Consider the following 17,530-nt stretch of genomic DNA (forward strand, 5'->3'; position numbering starts at 1 on the left):
CTCAGTTCCCATTGCTAAAGGTGTTCAAGCAGAGAAGACAGATCATCTGGAGAACGACAGTAAGGATACAAACCACACAGGTCTTACCAGCCCACCAGTTCCATGATTCTGAAAGTCAGGGGAATTTAAAATAATCAAAACAAAGTTAATTGAGTTCTGTTTTAGTCTATAATTCCAACTTCATGTTTCTGTGGCACAGACATGGGCTCATTTCTCTTTCTGATAAGGGTAGGCCTAATTGCTCCAAAGTTGCACACAGAGTGTATGTTCAGAAATTATTAGGTGATTTGAGAAAAGCAGCACGGCAAAACCATAAACCATCAAGGAATAATGACCCCTATGTTAAGCCATTGACTTGTGAACCTGTGTCATTAATGTATTTTTCAGAGTTTATTGATAACTCAAACACCAAACTGTTTACAAAGTCTGGCAACTGCATACCCTTAGAACTTCCCATTGCTGTGAGAGAAGATGTGGTCACAGATTCAGAAGTGACTGTTTAATCCACTTCCTTTTGTATCACTTATCCCTCTGTTGCTATGGGCCTGAACCTTCCTGTTCTCCCAGTTCTTAGGCTGACATTTTATCTTTTGGTCTGTTCAAGTGTAGCAAGTTTCAATTCAATTCCGCATGAAATTTAACACATGTCACCACTCTCCTAGAAACATCTTCTACTGCTCTTATAAATGTGTCCATCTACTGTCCTGAATAGGGGAGCACTAGTTCATCCTTGAATAGATGGTATTGATTCACTAAACCCGAAAGATTTTTGACCTTTTTAAAAACAGACTCCCACCGCACAAGATATTTTACAAAGTGACAAGGACTTCTGTGCATTGAGATGAAATCAGTACCGTTTAAATTGACCGTATTTCCTAGGGAGACTGTGGACTACATGGCATTCAAACAGTGTATCATGTTAAATCAGAGACATTTTAAATAATTTCAGTTGTGTTTTTTCTGAAAGGAAAGGAAGTAAAGTGTAAAAAAACATTATGCCATAAATTGAATCTAAAATCAGCAAAGGGATTAGTAACTTAAGCTGATAGTGATATAGTTTAGCTGTGAAGCTGAATAATACTCTTGAGTATGAAGGAAGAATATGCCTAAGCTAGAAAGTAATTAGACAATGAATTATCCAAATTGCTAGGTAGAAATAAGATCTAAACGTACATATGATTTAAAGTCAAGAGACCTGAATTCTATTTCTACTTCTGCCACCTGGTGAAATTTACCTTCCCTCCAATTTTTTTTTCAAAAATAAAATGAGTGGTTTGAATTAGAAAAATCTCTGAAGTCTTCTCTGGATTCCATAATCTATGATTAACCAGGTCAACAATGCAGTAAGTAATAATCTGGGGTGCAAATCGATCAAGCAAAGGTTCTACATGTCATCATTGAAGAAATATCTATTAAGCAAGTATTACATAAAAAACATTGTAATAGACATTTGAAAAGCAAAGTCTATAGAAGAAAATTTCAGTTTGGCATATCTGTACAACATCCCAACAGAGGTATCCTGAAGACCTGTGAAGATGCAGGTACAGAGTTTAGGAGGAAGGTTGCAATTGGAGCTATGGATTTTTGAGGGACCAGCATGCCCTTCTCTTTAGCCTCCTTTCTTTGGCAATCCAAACACTTTAAAATGTGTGAACAGTCACTGCTAGAGGTGAGAATCAAAGGTCATCTAGTGAGGTAACTCATAAACCTAGGGTCTCCTCTTAGAGCCATTAAGTCTGGATAGCATACACTGTTGCCATTGACTCTTAATTCTCTAATACCAATGACCTTTCTTCTACTCTGTCCTGTATTCTCCGTGGCTATCAGTCTTATATCTCTCATTTAAAATGTCTTGCAGTTATTAAAATGATTTCTCGAGAGTATATGCATTTCAAAAAGGAATAATTGTTTTAGTAACCTGAAGGGATTAACTGACAACGGTGGATTGTCAAGCATCAGTGATAAGTCCTTGGAGAGGTGTTTCTATCGGGGGGTATTACCATGCCTTAAAATTATATCACCCTGGTGAACATCAACTGTGTCAATGAAAACCATTCTTGATTTGGCATTTGCAAGCTGTAGAAAGTAATTCTGTTCTTGAGATTAACCTGTGCTCTCCCACTTACTTCTACTTTTCTTAATACTTTTAATTGACAAATCATAGTCGTATACATTTATGGAGTACAATGTAATGTTTTAATATACATATATAATGTGGAATAAATAAATCAAGCTAATTAACATATCCAGCACCTCACTTATAAGTTTCTGTGGTGAGAAATTTGAAATTACTCTCTTATTTTGAAGGGTATACTACATTATTATGAACTATGGTCACCCTGCTCTACAATAGATCTCAAAACTTATTCCTCCTCTTTACAACTTTGAACACTTTGATCAACAACTTTTGGTTCCTTCTCTTCCCCGCTCCACTCCAGCCTCTGGTAACCATAATTCTACTCTCAACTTCTATGAGTTCAAGTTGCAGTATTGTCTTTCTGTGCCTGGCTTATTTCACTTTGTGCATGTCCTCCAGGTTCATCCACGTTGTCACAAAGTTTCCTTCCTTTTTAAGGCTGAATTATATACACATATTTATATATATATTTACACGCATACCTATATGTATTATTCCACATTTTCTAATTCATCTGTTGATGGACACTTACATTTACTTTATGTCTTGGCTATTGGGAATAATTTGCTGCCATGAATGTGGGAGTACAGCTATCCCCTCAACATATTGATTGCAGTTTCTTTGGATGTATACCCAGAACTGGGCCCGCTAGATCATATAGTAGTTCTATTTTTAGTTTTTTTAAAGAAACTCCATACCATTTTCCATAATGGCTGTATTATTTACATTTTCACCGACAGTGTACAAGGGAGGGTTTCCTTTTCTTCACATTCTTGCTAGCATTGATCTTTCATCTTTTCGATAGTAGCTATTCTAACATTGTGGTTTTGATTGCATTTACCTAAAGATTAATGAGGCTGAGCATTTTTTCATGAATATTTTGGGCACTTGTACGCATTTTTTTGAGAAATATTTATGGGTTCCTTTCCATTTTTATTCAGGTTTTTTTTTTTTTTTGGCTTTGAATTGAGTTCCTTATAAACTTTAAATGTTAATACCTTATCAGATGTATAATTTGCAAATATTTTCTCCCATTCTGTAGATTTTTTTTTCATTCTGTTAATTGTTTCCTGAGCTGTGCAGAATCTTTTTAGTTTGACATTGTCTCACTTGTCTATTTTTGTTTTGTTTCTGTTGCCTACGTTTTCTGGGTCATATTCAAAAAGCATTGCCAGACCAGACCAGTATTGTGGAATTTTTACTCTATGTTTTCTGCTAGTAGTCTTATTGCTTCAGTTCTTATATTTAAGTCTATAATCAATTCTGAGTTAATTTTTGTATATGGTGTGAGATAAGGATCTAATTTTGTTCTTCTGCATGTGGATAACCAGTTTTCACCATACCATTTATTGAAGACTATGCTTCCCCCATTGTGGGTTCTTGACACCATTGTCAAAAATGAATTGATCACAAATGTGCAAGTTTATTTCTGGCTTTCTGTTCCGTTTCATTGATCTAAGTGTCTGTCTTTATGGCAATACCATGCTGTTTTGATAACTATAGCTTGCAGTATATTTTGAAGTCAGGTAGTATGATGCCTCAAGCTTTGTTCTTTGGGATCAAAATTATTTTGGCTCTTCAGGGTCTTTTGTGGTCCCATACAAATGTTAGAATTTTTTCTATTTCTGTTAAAAAATGACATTGGAATTTTGATGAGATTTCATTGAATCTGTAGGTGTCTCTATCATAGACATTTTAACAATATTAATACTTATAATCCATGAACATGGAATATCTTTCCATTTATTTGTGTTTTCTTCAATTTCTTTCATCAGTGTTTTATAGTTTTTAATATACAGTTCCTTCACCTCCTTGGTTAAATTTATGCTTAAGTTTTTTTCTTTTTTGCTATTGCAAATGGGATTTTTTCTTAATTTTTTTGGATAGTTTATTATCAGTGTGTAGAAATACTACTGATTTTTGTACATTGATTTTGTATCTGCAACTTTACTGAATTCATTTATCAGTTCCAACATTTTTTTAATGGAGTCTTTGGAATTTTTTATATATAAGGTCATATTGTTAACAAATCGAGAAAATATCCCTTATTTCTTACTTCTACTTTTAATATAGATGTACATAGCCAAATCACATGTTTTCACTAAATTGCTCAAGAATTTCTAATCTTCCCCTTTCTTGAGGTTTTATGTGCACATATAATTTAAAAATTATCATACTTAATGATACCACAACCAGATTTTTGTGATTAATATACTCTTCATATGCAAATCAATGTCATATATATGATAGACTATAATTTATTTCCCTATCTTATTAATGAGTCCCTCTCTCACACTTGCTGTCTCTAAGCAGTCAGTTAAATATTATTGATAGAGTTTATCAGATACATTAAAGTAAGGAATTAACTGATTCATTTATTAATTAAACATATATAAGTTGATGTCTTAATAGGTAGCAGGTAGAGTTTAACATTTTAAGAGTATAAAAGTGAATATACCAAGAACACAGTGCTAAAGCTTTCAAGTGGGGAAGAAAAAGTAAACAAATAATTCCACTATTGTTTATAATATAAAAATTATAATGAGAAGTTAAAATGTAACCCAAGAACTGTGAATACAAGGTAGGTGAAATAATCATATATCCACTTTATAGTGGAATTCTATGCCGTAAATGAAATTGATATATATTTATTAGCTTGGACTTTTTCCATGATACATATTTTGTAAATGAATCATGTTATTAAGGAGGCAATTTTAAACAGTCAAATGGATTGAAAAATACATTTCATTCATCCAAATATATAAACAGATACAGCTAACACAGGGTTTAATAACAGACTAATGTTTTGGATTATGGAATAAGCTTTTTCTTCTCCATAATTGGAAGTTTTTACCACCCCGTGTGTCTACTTGACTATGAAAACTAAGATATGAGAATGATGTGAGGAAAGGAAGGACATTTTTGGTAGAAAAGAAAAGGGAAGGACATTTGTGCTAGATGCATTAAATCATAGCACAAAGTTTTAGTTAGAATCTTTTCATTTCAGAGAAAGACAATAGTCTAGAACTCCAGACTTTATGGAAAGAAAAAGATTTTTCTGGGTTTTTACATGCAAAGAATGTATTTTAAAATATTCCTGGGTTTTTAATATGCCAAGAATCACAGCTGAGAGAATTAACCATAGACCAAATAATAACTAAGTAAAGAATCCATGATACAAGTTTTATTCCACAGGAAGAAAAAAATAAGGACTTTCCGATCCCTGAATGTGAGGCATGGAAAATGACTTAGGAACCAAGAGAGAACAGAATGATAGATTAAGAGGTCACAGCAATCAGGAAAGACGGGCTTTGCTTTTCCCATGTCAGGATAAAACTTTTAAAAAGAGACAAAGCATAAGGTACAAACACCCAACTAAGGAGACACTGAGAGTATGCTATTTCTCTACATGGGAGGATACAAGATCATTCACTACGAAGACTATTTAGGAAACTTTTGAAGAGAGTATTAACATTTAAAATAGTTTATTTGTAAATTCGGAGGAGATGACCAGAAGCCAATATAAGCTTTTTCAAGTCCAGCTAAGATTGGAGAAGCTGGACTTGAAAAGCTGGACTTTTTCAAGTCCAGCTAAGACTGGAGGCTATAAATTTTGATGAGCATGGATGTATAACAGGTTAAGTAAAAGGGAATATAGCTGTAAGAATAGGAATTAAAAACGTTTACAGTACTAGTTACAGTGTGATGGAAATTGTGGAATCCAATAGACTATGGCACCTATAAATAGAAAAGACCATAAAACAAGGAGGTGGATGATAGAATCACTGTGTCTCCTTCAAGGGAGTGGTGTTCTTATTTAAGATCAAAGATTAGGCTGAGTAGAAGTAAAGAAATTAGAGAACTGGAAGGATAATCAGTAATTAGTGATAGCCAGAGAGGAGCTTATCTAAGATTTTATTTTTATGATTTTTCATCATGGCTGTATGTAGGGTATACCTGTAGCAGTGAATTAATGAGCTCTATTGACTCAGTTGTTGCCTTTCACAATATAATCTGAAGATGGCCCAGACCACACATATTAGCAAGCTTTCTCTGTAAAGGGCTATACAGCAAATACTAATATTTTAGACATTGCAAGCCATACAATACATTGCAAACATGAAAATACAAAAAAAGCCACAGACAAGTCTCAAACAAATAGGCATGGTTACTTTCCAATGAAATTTCACTTGCAAAAGCTGGTGGTGGGCCATATTTGGTTCATGGACTGAAATTTGTTGACCCCTCCTCTGGATATTCTACAGAATGATGTGATGACATTGTATCAGCAGGTATTAATGAGCAAGAGATTATGATCACCCAGGATGTCCTGGTAAGACACATGCTCTACCAGAAGATGGGAAGAAAAGCCTATTAGGTTTCTTTGAAGGGCCATCCCAGGTCCTGAGCGAAAGACGAATTGGCAGAGGCCTCCGTATCATCCACATCACAGTCCAACTTCTTACTCTGCCCAACCCTGATTCCTTCACTGTATTACAGCTCTTCTCGAGACCCGTTCCCAACAAGCCTCTCACACACAAACCTCCAGCTCAAAGGCTGGAGAATGCTTATTATGGAAAATTTGAAGAAGCCAAGGAAGATTGTATAAGGTAATCAAAAGCACCTGTAATTCTATTACTTGCACATAATCATTGTAAATATTTTCATAATTTATTTCAGTACAATGAGAATTCTTAATTGAAAATATCGAAGAATAAGTAGATCAAGACTAACTCAACCAATCTTCATTGCAATTAAAATGTTCAGTGACTTCTGAGAGTTGCCAAATAAAATTTTCAAATATCCATACAGCCCCTCTTAAAAGTACATAAGAAAATTTCATCTAATTTTATATGTAAATCATGTTATATATTTTAATCTGGCCAAACAAATTAGAAAATGCATTTTAATGACTCATATGAAGATTTCTTTGAAGATTCTGACTTGAAGACTATTGCATAAAATAAATAGAACAAGTTAAGAAATTGGCACTATGAGTGAAAAGTAATAATTCAAGAGTCATAATCCGGGAAAAGACCTATATTTGATTAAAATGCCAGAAGCAAGTTTCTGTGAAACTGTAGGAGTAAATAGACATTCAAATGTCTAGAAACAAAAGAAGATAGGTATTAACTGTATTACAAAAAAATGTATACTGTTACAAAAATGTGTTATAGATCTCATTTTAGTGATTTCTAGTTTGGTTTGCTAACTGAGAAGATTTTACAAGAATGTGTTTTGTTTCTTGAATTTATATCATTTCATAGTTCTGCATCCTCCTGCTAGCTGCCATTATTTTGTGCATTACACAGATGAATTTTGCATATATGAATTTCACTCTCTAGAAACTATCATCTCAATATGTTGTGTTTTCTTATAGTCCATAAAGCCCTAAGGACTGCTTAACGGTCAGTGACGATTTTTAAAAATGTCATGTGCAAGTATATATTTAATCTAATATTTTATTTTGTAAACTAAATGATTTACATTTGAAAAGAGTGAATTTTCGTACTTTGGCTAACATTGAATACTGAAGGTCATTCCAGGCCCTCAGGAATATCACAGAAGTTTCACTCACAGCTTTGCTTCATGGATATCAAAGTACTTAGGTGTCGACAGATTACTAAAGACATTTTATGAAAATAGGTAAAATACAACTCTACATAAATAGAGACTTTTGGGCAATTGAGTAGATTTTCAGTCCTCCTTGGATCATGAAAAGTTTTATGAGTGACTTAGGTGCAGGAACAGCTCTCTCTGGCAAAAATAACTGACATACTTTGGCATTAAACCTCATAAAAGGAAATGAAAACCTGTTTTATAATGTCCTCCATTGAAGTTTATGAGAATTGACCCTATTGCTCATCCATACTGCTTTATCTTTGTAGTTAGTCGGAAAGCCTTGACCTGAAATTAAGAATTTCTAGGCAATTTTGTGACAACGGATCCAGGCTCTGCTCTGCTGACAATCTTGGCATATCAGGTAATCTTATCAACACTGTGCCATGTGTTATTGAGTCTGATATTATGATTTTAAAATTTCACCTTATACTTCTCAGAAAATATCTAACAAATTTAAATATCATTTTTTAAAAATCTCTCCCATTCCTGATAACCTTTTAAACTGTAGGCCTTAAGGAAGAATTAAGGACTTAACCATATTAGTTAGATCAAGTATGGTTGCATATAGTGAGAACCTCAAGGTAAGAGCAGCCTAAATAATACAGATTCCTTTAAAAGACATCCAGAGATATGAGTCTCAGAACTATTATGATTCCCCACTGTAATAAAGAGTCTAGGGTCCTTGAACTTTTCTGTTATATCATTTTAGCAGGTGGTTTTTATTTGTAAGATTACCTCATAGCATACGATCTTTATTGAAATACCAGCAATTGCATAAACATTTCTGTTACCTGGAAAGAGAAGGAAAACAAAAGAAATTCTCCCCTCAGATAAACCAGTTCTCTTCAGGTGATGCTAAAGAAGTCCCTCTTAACAATTCTGCAGAGTTACAAGGCAACCATGCTGCAAGTAGAGTTAAACAATGTCGTCGTTTAGACAGGCACATTACCACCCAGCATAAAATTGGGATTATTTTATAGTGGAAAATGGGTAACACATATTGGGGAAAAAATATAGTCTCTGCCTCTGGTAGTTATCAATAAAGAACTGTTAGTGATCTCATCCCAGTGGGACCCCCGGCCCAGCTATTCAGCTTAGTCTCTCTCATGTAATACTTGACCATCAAAATTTGTGCCTTGGAGACAGGAGCCAAGGGACCTCTTGTGATCACTTTCCATGAACCTTCAAGAAATTGCTGAAAATACAACTAGGAAGACAATACACATATGTCCCATAATAATTGCCATTATTTACTGATAGCTTCCTATTGACTCATAAATTGCATACTCTACTTTATGAAATACTTACAATAAAACCCAGACATTACCATCCTGTTTTACAGATAAACTAAAATTTCGAGGGATTAAAGAACTAAAGTTGTGCTTTAAATTTTTTTTAATTTTTATAGATTGAGGAGGTACAAATACAGACTTCCTATGTATGTATTATGCACCATGCATATGCTGCATAGTGGTAGAATATATGCCCCATGCATATGTTGCATAGTGGTAGAATATATGCACCATGCATATGTTGCATAGTGGTAGAACTTGGGCTTTTAGTGTATCCATCACCTGAATAGTAAACATTGTACCCAACAAGTAATTTTTTTTATCCCTCCTACTGTCCCATCTTTTGGAGTCTCCAATGTCTATTACTCCACTCTGTATGTCCATGTGTACCCTGTGTTTCACTCCAACATATGAGAACAGATGGTATTTGAATTTCTGTTTCTGAGTTATTTCACTTAAGACAGTGCCCTCCAGTTCCATCCATGTGGCTGCGAAAGACATGATTTTATTCTTTTTTATGTTCAAGTAATATATAGAGATATTACTCGATACACACACACACACACACTCACACACACACACACTTCCTTTTTTTTTGAGACAGAGTCTTACTCTGTCGCCCAGGCTGGAGTGCAGTGGTTTGATCTCAGCTCACCGCAACATCCGTCTCCCAGATTCAAGCGATTCTCCTGCCTTAGCCTCCCAAGTGGCTGGGATTACAGGCACCCACCACGCCTGGCTAATTTTTGCATTTTTAGTAGAGACGGGGTTTCACCGTGTTGGCTAGGCTAGTCTTGAACTCCTGAGCTCATGATCCACCTGCCTCGGCCTCCACCACATTTTCTTTATCCAATCATCTGTTCATAGACAAAGTTTTGCTTTTAACCCCAAGACTACATTGCCATTGCTGGAAACAACTGTTATGTGGCTTGTTTAGGATTGACAGCCACTCTGAGGCTGAAAGGTATACACAAGTTTGTGAGTCAGGAAATATTAAAGAGTACCTGTTAGTTGGGGGATTTCTCCTCAGAATTTGGGCATAAGGGGAAGCATCACAGAGTCACCGCTTTCCAGGGCAGTGTTTTCAGCAGCATGCTCTTCATCAGGATGTTAAATGTTACCTGATCCTTTTCTGCGCGATTGTGAAATAAGACTGAGAAAGGTGGAATTTTCCCTTAGTATTGTACCTTTTTTTCTATTTGGCAAAAGTCTTTTTCCTTTCTTAATGCTATCCTGTCTTTTCCTGGGCCCCATCTCCAACTATGTTTAGTTTCCTTTTTATCTGCTGTTTTAACAGTAAGATCACATGATAACTCATTTCTCTGTTACTTACTTCTTTCTTCCTTAAACAGGTTATGGGCATCCCTTCAAGTCAATAAATATAGATCAAATTCATTTTATGATAGCCACATGATATCCCATTGAATTACCAATGACATTCAAAATACTTAATGGTGGTTATGGATTGGACATTGTTTCATTAATCTTCTACTCTAAAAAAGAAAAAACTGATTTATTTCAGTTGATGCTCAGATCTGCAGAGCGTAAATGCCTCTGTTTCCTAACCATTGCTACGTGAATGGATGTTAATGATTTTTCTAGGTTTTTTTTTCACCACAGAATACATTACCATTTTATAAAGTAAAATCTTTATATGTTAGTGTTTTGATTTATATAAGAAAGATTCCCAGAAATGGGATTGCTGGATAAAAGGCTATATATATTTTTAATTACTTATTTTCATTATTACCTGACAACCTCCAACTTCCAATACACGAATGCCCTTTGCCTACCTTTCTGACAGCATTGAGCTTTGTCGCTTTTTATTTTTTGATAATGTAATGAGCAAAAAGTATAAGCTCATTTTTTTAATTTACATTTTTTTGCTACAATGGAGGTTTAATATCATCTACTGATTTACTGGCATTTGGGTTTCCTTCTTACCTGAGTTTCCTGTTTATATCATTCCACTTTGCCTCTTGTCTGTTGACTGCTCTCTTTTTCTTATCAATGCTTTTGGTAAACTCTATATATTAACTCTTTATCTGACAGAAATACTGTAATTATTTCCCTGAGACTATTGCTTTTAGCTTAATTTTGCTTATATGTTTTTTCTGGGCTTATATACCTTTTAATCTTCAGGGAGTTTTTAAGGTTTGTGGGCTTGTTTTCTTGCTTAAACAAATACTCTTTAAGATATTTTTAAATGTTTTTCTATGTTTTCTTCCACGCTTTTTATTTTTTAATATTTAAACTATTATCTATGCTACATTTCAACTTCTACATAATGTGAGACAGGACAATATACTTGTATTTTTTCCATTGAATAGCCATTTTTTGCTAGCACCACTTATTAAAGAAACCATCTGCTTCAATAAATGAACTGAAATGCAACAATTGTCACATCTCACATTTCTGCATATAGTACATATATTTCTGGTTCTCTTTTACTATTTACCTATTCCTTTGCTATTATCATATTTTTATTCTAGTGACTTTGTAGTCAGCTTTAGTATCTGACAAGCCAAGAACCCTATCACTATTTGATTGTTTCATAATTTCAGAAGCCATTTTCTCATATTTATCCATTTTAGTTTTAAACGTGACATTCTTTTTTTTAAGAAAAAAAAGTAAAGTAGCACTTTGTTAAATGTTTTTATTTATTTGAAAATAGAAAAGAAATATTCTGCATCCTGAAACATGGTATGACTTGAAACTTTATTCAGATCTTTTTCCCTTAATACAATGTATAGATTTCTCTGTGGAGATACTGATCAGTCTTTTAAAATTTATTCCAAAATATTTTATAGTTTTGTCAGCATTTTATTGTTCTTCATTTTCAACTCAAACAAATTGTTTCCAGTATAGATAAGACCTATGAGTTTTGTAAGGTTATTATTTATCCAACTAGCTTCTCTTATTAATCTTAGTAGATTTTTACTAGGGTATATATCCATAATAAGTCAAAGTTAAAACAACCAAAGAAAAAATATTTGTAACAATATGACAGATAAAAGATATATTTTTTAACATACAGAAAACTCTTACAAACTAATAAGAAAAAACAAAAATGTAATCGGAAATCCTATGAAGAGCATAAAAATGTAACCACAAAAGACAAACACAAAGAAAAACAGAAATAGCTTATAAACATTTCAAACAATACTAAAACTCATGACATTAAATAAATGCAAGTTAAAACTAGAATCAGATTAACAAAATTTACCACTAGATTAGCAAGCATTTTAATTTGATATCATATAGCTTTTAAACGGCAATAAGACTGAAGTATTCTCGTCAGCACTTTTAATGGTAAATTCAATTTAAATTACATTTATGTTCAATAGGTACTACCTATTTGGAGAGAAAATTACCAGTATTTATAAAAATGTTAAATTCATGTACCTGCCAATAAGTAAATATATGTTATAAATTTCCAAAACAAAATCTTTTGCATAAAGAATGATTAACTAGAAACCTGATGTATCTAAGAACTATCAATAAATCAGCTTAATCAGAGCATAAACAGTCCTATAGAGCAGGGGCAAAACACAGATTGAAAACAAAGACAAGAATGAGATTGTGTAATGGAAGAAGAGCAGTATATTCCCTTTTCAGTTCCAAAATGTCTGGGAGGACCCGTAGCGCATTATCAGAACAAATGCATTTGTACTAGATAGTCACTGAAGCACACAAAGTAGCAAGAACGCACAGATATTTCCTTCACTCCTTACAAATGCACTCTTTATGCCTAAAAAATAGCTACTTCACTCTGAACACTCTCCTTCTCGCTTTCTTTCATGCCCCTTGAGCCTCCTCTGCTGCTCGTCCTTGACCCTAGGGCTCCAGGCTCAATCTTCAAGGAGTTACATAAGAGGCTCTGCTGCTGTTCAATGGAAATTCAATGAATCCCTAGATGGGATGGGATAGATACTTAAGAGTTAGAGCCATTGTAAAATATAAAACCTTTCTCTCTTGGCTGTCTTTCACAGCATAAGTCAGCTGCCTTATTCTATTTAAAAGTTTGCACACTTATTCCAAAGGTGTATTCCTTGAATAAGGAAGGAATGCATACGGGGTCTGAAAGGAGAAACGAAATTAAAGCTTATCTTGCCACATCATACTCTGTGGAATGGAGTATAATATATTCGAGACCGGATCTTACTGTTATTTGGCTGCTTTGATATATTTCAGCTTCTCCTGCTCTAAAAAAAATAAAAAATAAGTAAATAAAAATTTCACCTGGGCCCTGGAATGTTCGGTGAGATTCTTCCTATTAGTAACTGAGCCAGGTGTTGACCATGGAAACGCTGGGAATAGAGGTAATTCTGGAATGCTATTCTCATGGCTGGTAGAGCAATGACTTGGCTGCTCTGGGAGCTGGATTACTACGGACTGCTGAGGAGTTGCCATGATTCCTTCCCACCTGGTAATAGCACTTCAACAGCTGGTGAAGATGGAAAGTCAGGCCAGGACACAGCAGAGGACCAACTTCACCAAAGCTGACCTCCAAGGAAAAACTTCAAGTTCCAACAATTAAGACAATAGTGGAGTACATTGGAAAGCTATTTCATTTTTTAAATGGGTGCTTTTATATAGATACTGAAGGAGAACAAGATATTTCAAAGCTTGAAGATTAAGTCTGCAGAGACCATGAATGATGGAATACTTGTGTGGGTTTTTTTTTTTTCCACTTCTGTAGATATAAAAATGCATGTACCCTTCAACTCACTAGAGTCATTTGATCTATTTCAGTATATTGTGCTTGACTAGAATCCAACATTCAGTTGCACGGCCAGCACTTCCATGTAATTAATAAACCAAGCTTTTTTCTCTGAAAACATTTCTTTCAATACCCTGTCTGCACATGCCAGGAACATAACAATTCAGGTTAAGGGTACTAAGGATTATCAGATGGAAGAGTTCAGAGTCACCACGTCACCACATCAAGCCTTATGGTCTTTGCTTTTCTATCAAACTGTATTTAGAATTCTCTTCCCAACTTCCTAGTCTGTTCAACTGATAGACACAGCTCATCATTCAAAATTCAGCTAACAATGAAGTCCTGCCTGTTCGCTAGCCCTCATCCACAATAAACTGACAACAGTATTCTTTTTGCTGCCTTCTGTATCCAGGACAGTCTCTTATTATGGTATGTATTATTTGAGACTTTTATTTCAGTGGCAACAACTCTACCAAATGTTAAGTGGTAATTATAGAAATAGAAAATGAATGTAATCACCCTCAGAAAAAAAGACTGGATGTGAAAAAATATATTGGATTTTCTTTCTCAGTCTCTCATCTTGGCTCCTTATTCATTTCTGTTTGATTTTCTATCTTTGCAAACCAGTTTTGTCATTTTCTCCAGCCACATACTGTCATATGACTGCCACATAGCTCTTGTGTTTATTTATATGGTCTAGCAATATGCAAGGATTCATCAGCATTCAGAGCTCAACTCATACTGATAGAGAATGGTTGAACCTGCTAGAATTAGTGGGCCACAGGATGAACCAGTAGTAGCTAACGGAGAAGATGCGCAGCATGAGTGCCCAAACCCTTTGGATACAGAAAGTTGTCAGAAACATGGGCAACAACTTAAGCACCCCAAAATTGTTTGCTACAATCTGTAATATCATCTTGAACTTATTTACCTAACTAACCTACATAGAAGGGAAATTCCCTGTGAGAAGGTACCATACAAGATCATTACCTTTTCACTATATAATGCTCAAACTGTGCCATGTAAGTGCCCAATATTGTTTGTTTATCTCTTTTGAATGGAACATTCATCAATGTGCAGATGGACTGCCATTTTATCAAAGTTTAAGAAACTTAAGTCCAAATTATAACCTTATATGGAATATTTGTAGGAGATGAGGCAAAATTGTATACAGTAGTGTTCATATGAAAGCATCTTTGTCCATGTTTTAAGGTATTAAATAGTATAGCAAAGTGATTTTTAAAATAGGCTTTGCATTCAAGCAAACTAGAATTTAAATAGGGATTCTGACACTTTATGTAATGTGAGTGTAGTTGCTTAACTACTAAATCTCAAATTCATATATAAAATAAAAATGATAATACTCCATAGGTTTATTTTAATATGAAAATGAGTATATTAGAGTGTTTGACAAGTAGGTAAAAAATTCATACTCAATAATAGCACTTTTTCTAAATTCCATCATAATTTCTTCATTTCTTTTTATCCTTACATAGCTCTAAAAATTAACTTTTCTAACAATGACTATCATTTAGGCTAATTCCTGCGGACATTTGGGGAATTGTGTTAATCTAATCAAGAAACTGTTGAAATCTTAGGGTGAAATGGGTTGCTTCTGTAAAGATTTTCTTGGGACTGATTTAATTTTTAGACATGGATGTTTTTAATTATCTAAAAACCTTTTGAATTTTCTTGCTTTTACTTATTCCCACTTACTAAATCTATCAACAATTATAATAAATTACTATTTGTAAATATTTTCCTATTTCTCTGTTGATCATTTGAGCCACATCTCCTTTAATTAATGTCATTTAAAAAATCTCTTCTTTCAAAATTATTTTTCTAAATGCTACAGAATTGTATTTTCGCATTTGAAAAATGGAACTGAGAAAGGACTTTACTCTAAAATAAATTCCAGAAAAATTAAACAAGAAGAATTCTAAATTGCTAGAAGATAAATTTAATATTTATCTATTTTTTAAAATAATTTTCTTAGCTTTGAAAAAAATATTGAATGAAATAATACAAAAATGCATAAAACTTAGACATAAAGACAAAATCATTTATTGAGAAAATTTCTTTCTAGGTAATACATCACACAGCTATTTAGTGCATAATAAATTAAAATAAGCAAAAACATTTAAATCCCAAAAGCTGATTTGATAAAAAAAATCTTAAAGCAATAATTACCAAAAGAAAACATAACATCAGTGAATCTATGTATAAAAATATACATATTTGAACTTATTTCTCCTACCTAACTGAAATTTTTTATCCTTTGATCAACATCAGCCAAATCACCCCGGCCCCAAGTAACCAACCACCTTCTACTCTCTAGTTCTGTGACATCAGCTTTTTTAGTTCACATGAGTGAGATCATGCCATATTTGTCTTTCTATTGTACAACATGGAAACTATAGTTAATAACAATATACCGTATTCTAGAAAAATTCTAGGAGAGTTAAGTTTTCTCACCACAAAAATGATAACTATTAGTGGTAATACATATGGTAATTAGCTAGATTTAGTCATTCCACAATGTATATACACGTTACAGCATTATGCTGTACACAATAAGTACATATAATTTTATCTGTCAAAGTAAAATAAAATCATAAATATATATTTAAAACAAAACTCATAACAAAGTTAGGAGTGAAAATGGCATAAAAATTTAGAAAGTAATCTACAACATGTTATTAAAATGGCTATACCTTCCCATCAATGTCTTTGTCATTTGGACTGCTATAACAAAAATGATGTAAACTGGGTGGCTTAAACAACAGAAATTTATTTCTCACAGTTCTGGAGACTGGAAAGTCCAAAGTCAAGGTGACAGCCATTGTGGTTTCTGGTGAGGGTCCTCTTCCTGGTTATGTTTTCACATAGCAGAGAGAGAGAGCGTGGTGGGGGCAGGGGCAGGCAGGCAGTCTCTCGTGTCTCTTGGAAGGTCACTGATTCCATCATGAGGGCTTTATCCTCACGACCACTTCCCAAAGGCCCTATCTCCAAATATCATCACACTGGGAATTAGTGTTTCAACATGTAAATTTGGGGGAGAAACAAACATTCTTTTTTTTTTTTTTTTTTTTTTTTGAGACGGAGTCTCGCTCTGTCGCCCAGGCTGGAGTGCAGTGGCCGGATCTCAGCTCACTGCAAGCTCCGCCTCCTGGGTTTACGCCATTCTCCTGCCTCAGCCTCCCGAGTAGCTGGGACTACAGGCGCCCGCCACCTCGCCCGGCTAGTTTTCTGTATTTTTTAGTAGAGACGGGGTTTCACCGTGTTAGCCAGGATGGTCGGAGAAACAAACATTCAATCAATAGCCATCTAATATTTACATTTATCGATATCCTAAATATACCATCCAGAAGTAAAAAGCCACATGCATAAAAACATTTAATAATACAATATGTGGATAATATGCCATAATAGTATTTTATACTATTATATGCAGCAGTGTATAATATAAAGAGCCAGACTATCTAACAATAGATTTTTCCTTAATAAAAATCATAAAACATGAAGCTATTAAAGTTACAAGTATAAAAACTACTTAGCAAAGTGAAAAATGTATATAACTGAAAAAAAAGATAAGACAAGTTATACAGTATGATTATGTCTATATTGAAGTTATGTGTGACCACAGATAAGACCTAGATAAAAATATGGGGAACCTAAATATTTGATTTATTAGAAAAGCATAACCATAAGTTAATTTTTTAAATTGACATATGGGTTTACAGTCTTGATTATTTT

The sequence above is a fragment of the Trachypithecus francoisi genome, unplaced genomic scaffold (genome assembly GCF_009764315.1).
Source record: "Trachypithecus francoisi isolate TF-2019V2 unplaced genomic scaffold, Tfra_2.0 Lachesis_group4, whole genome shotgun sequence".
NCBI lineage: Eukaryota > Metazoa > Chordata > Mammalia > Primates > Cercopithecidae > Trachypithecus > Trachypithecus francoisi.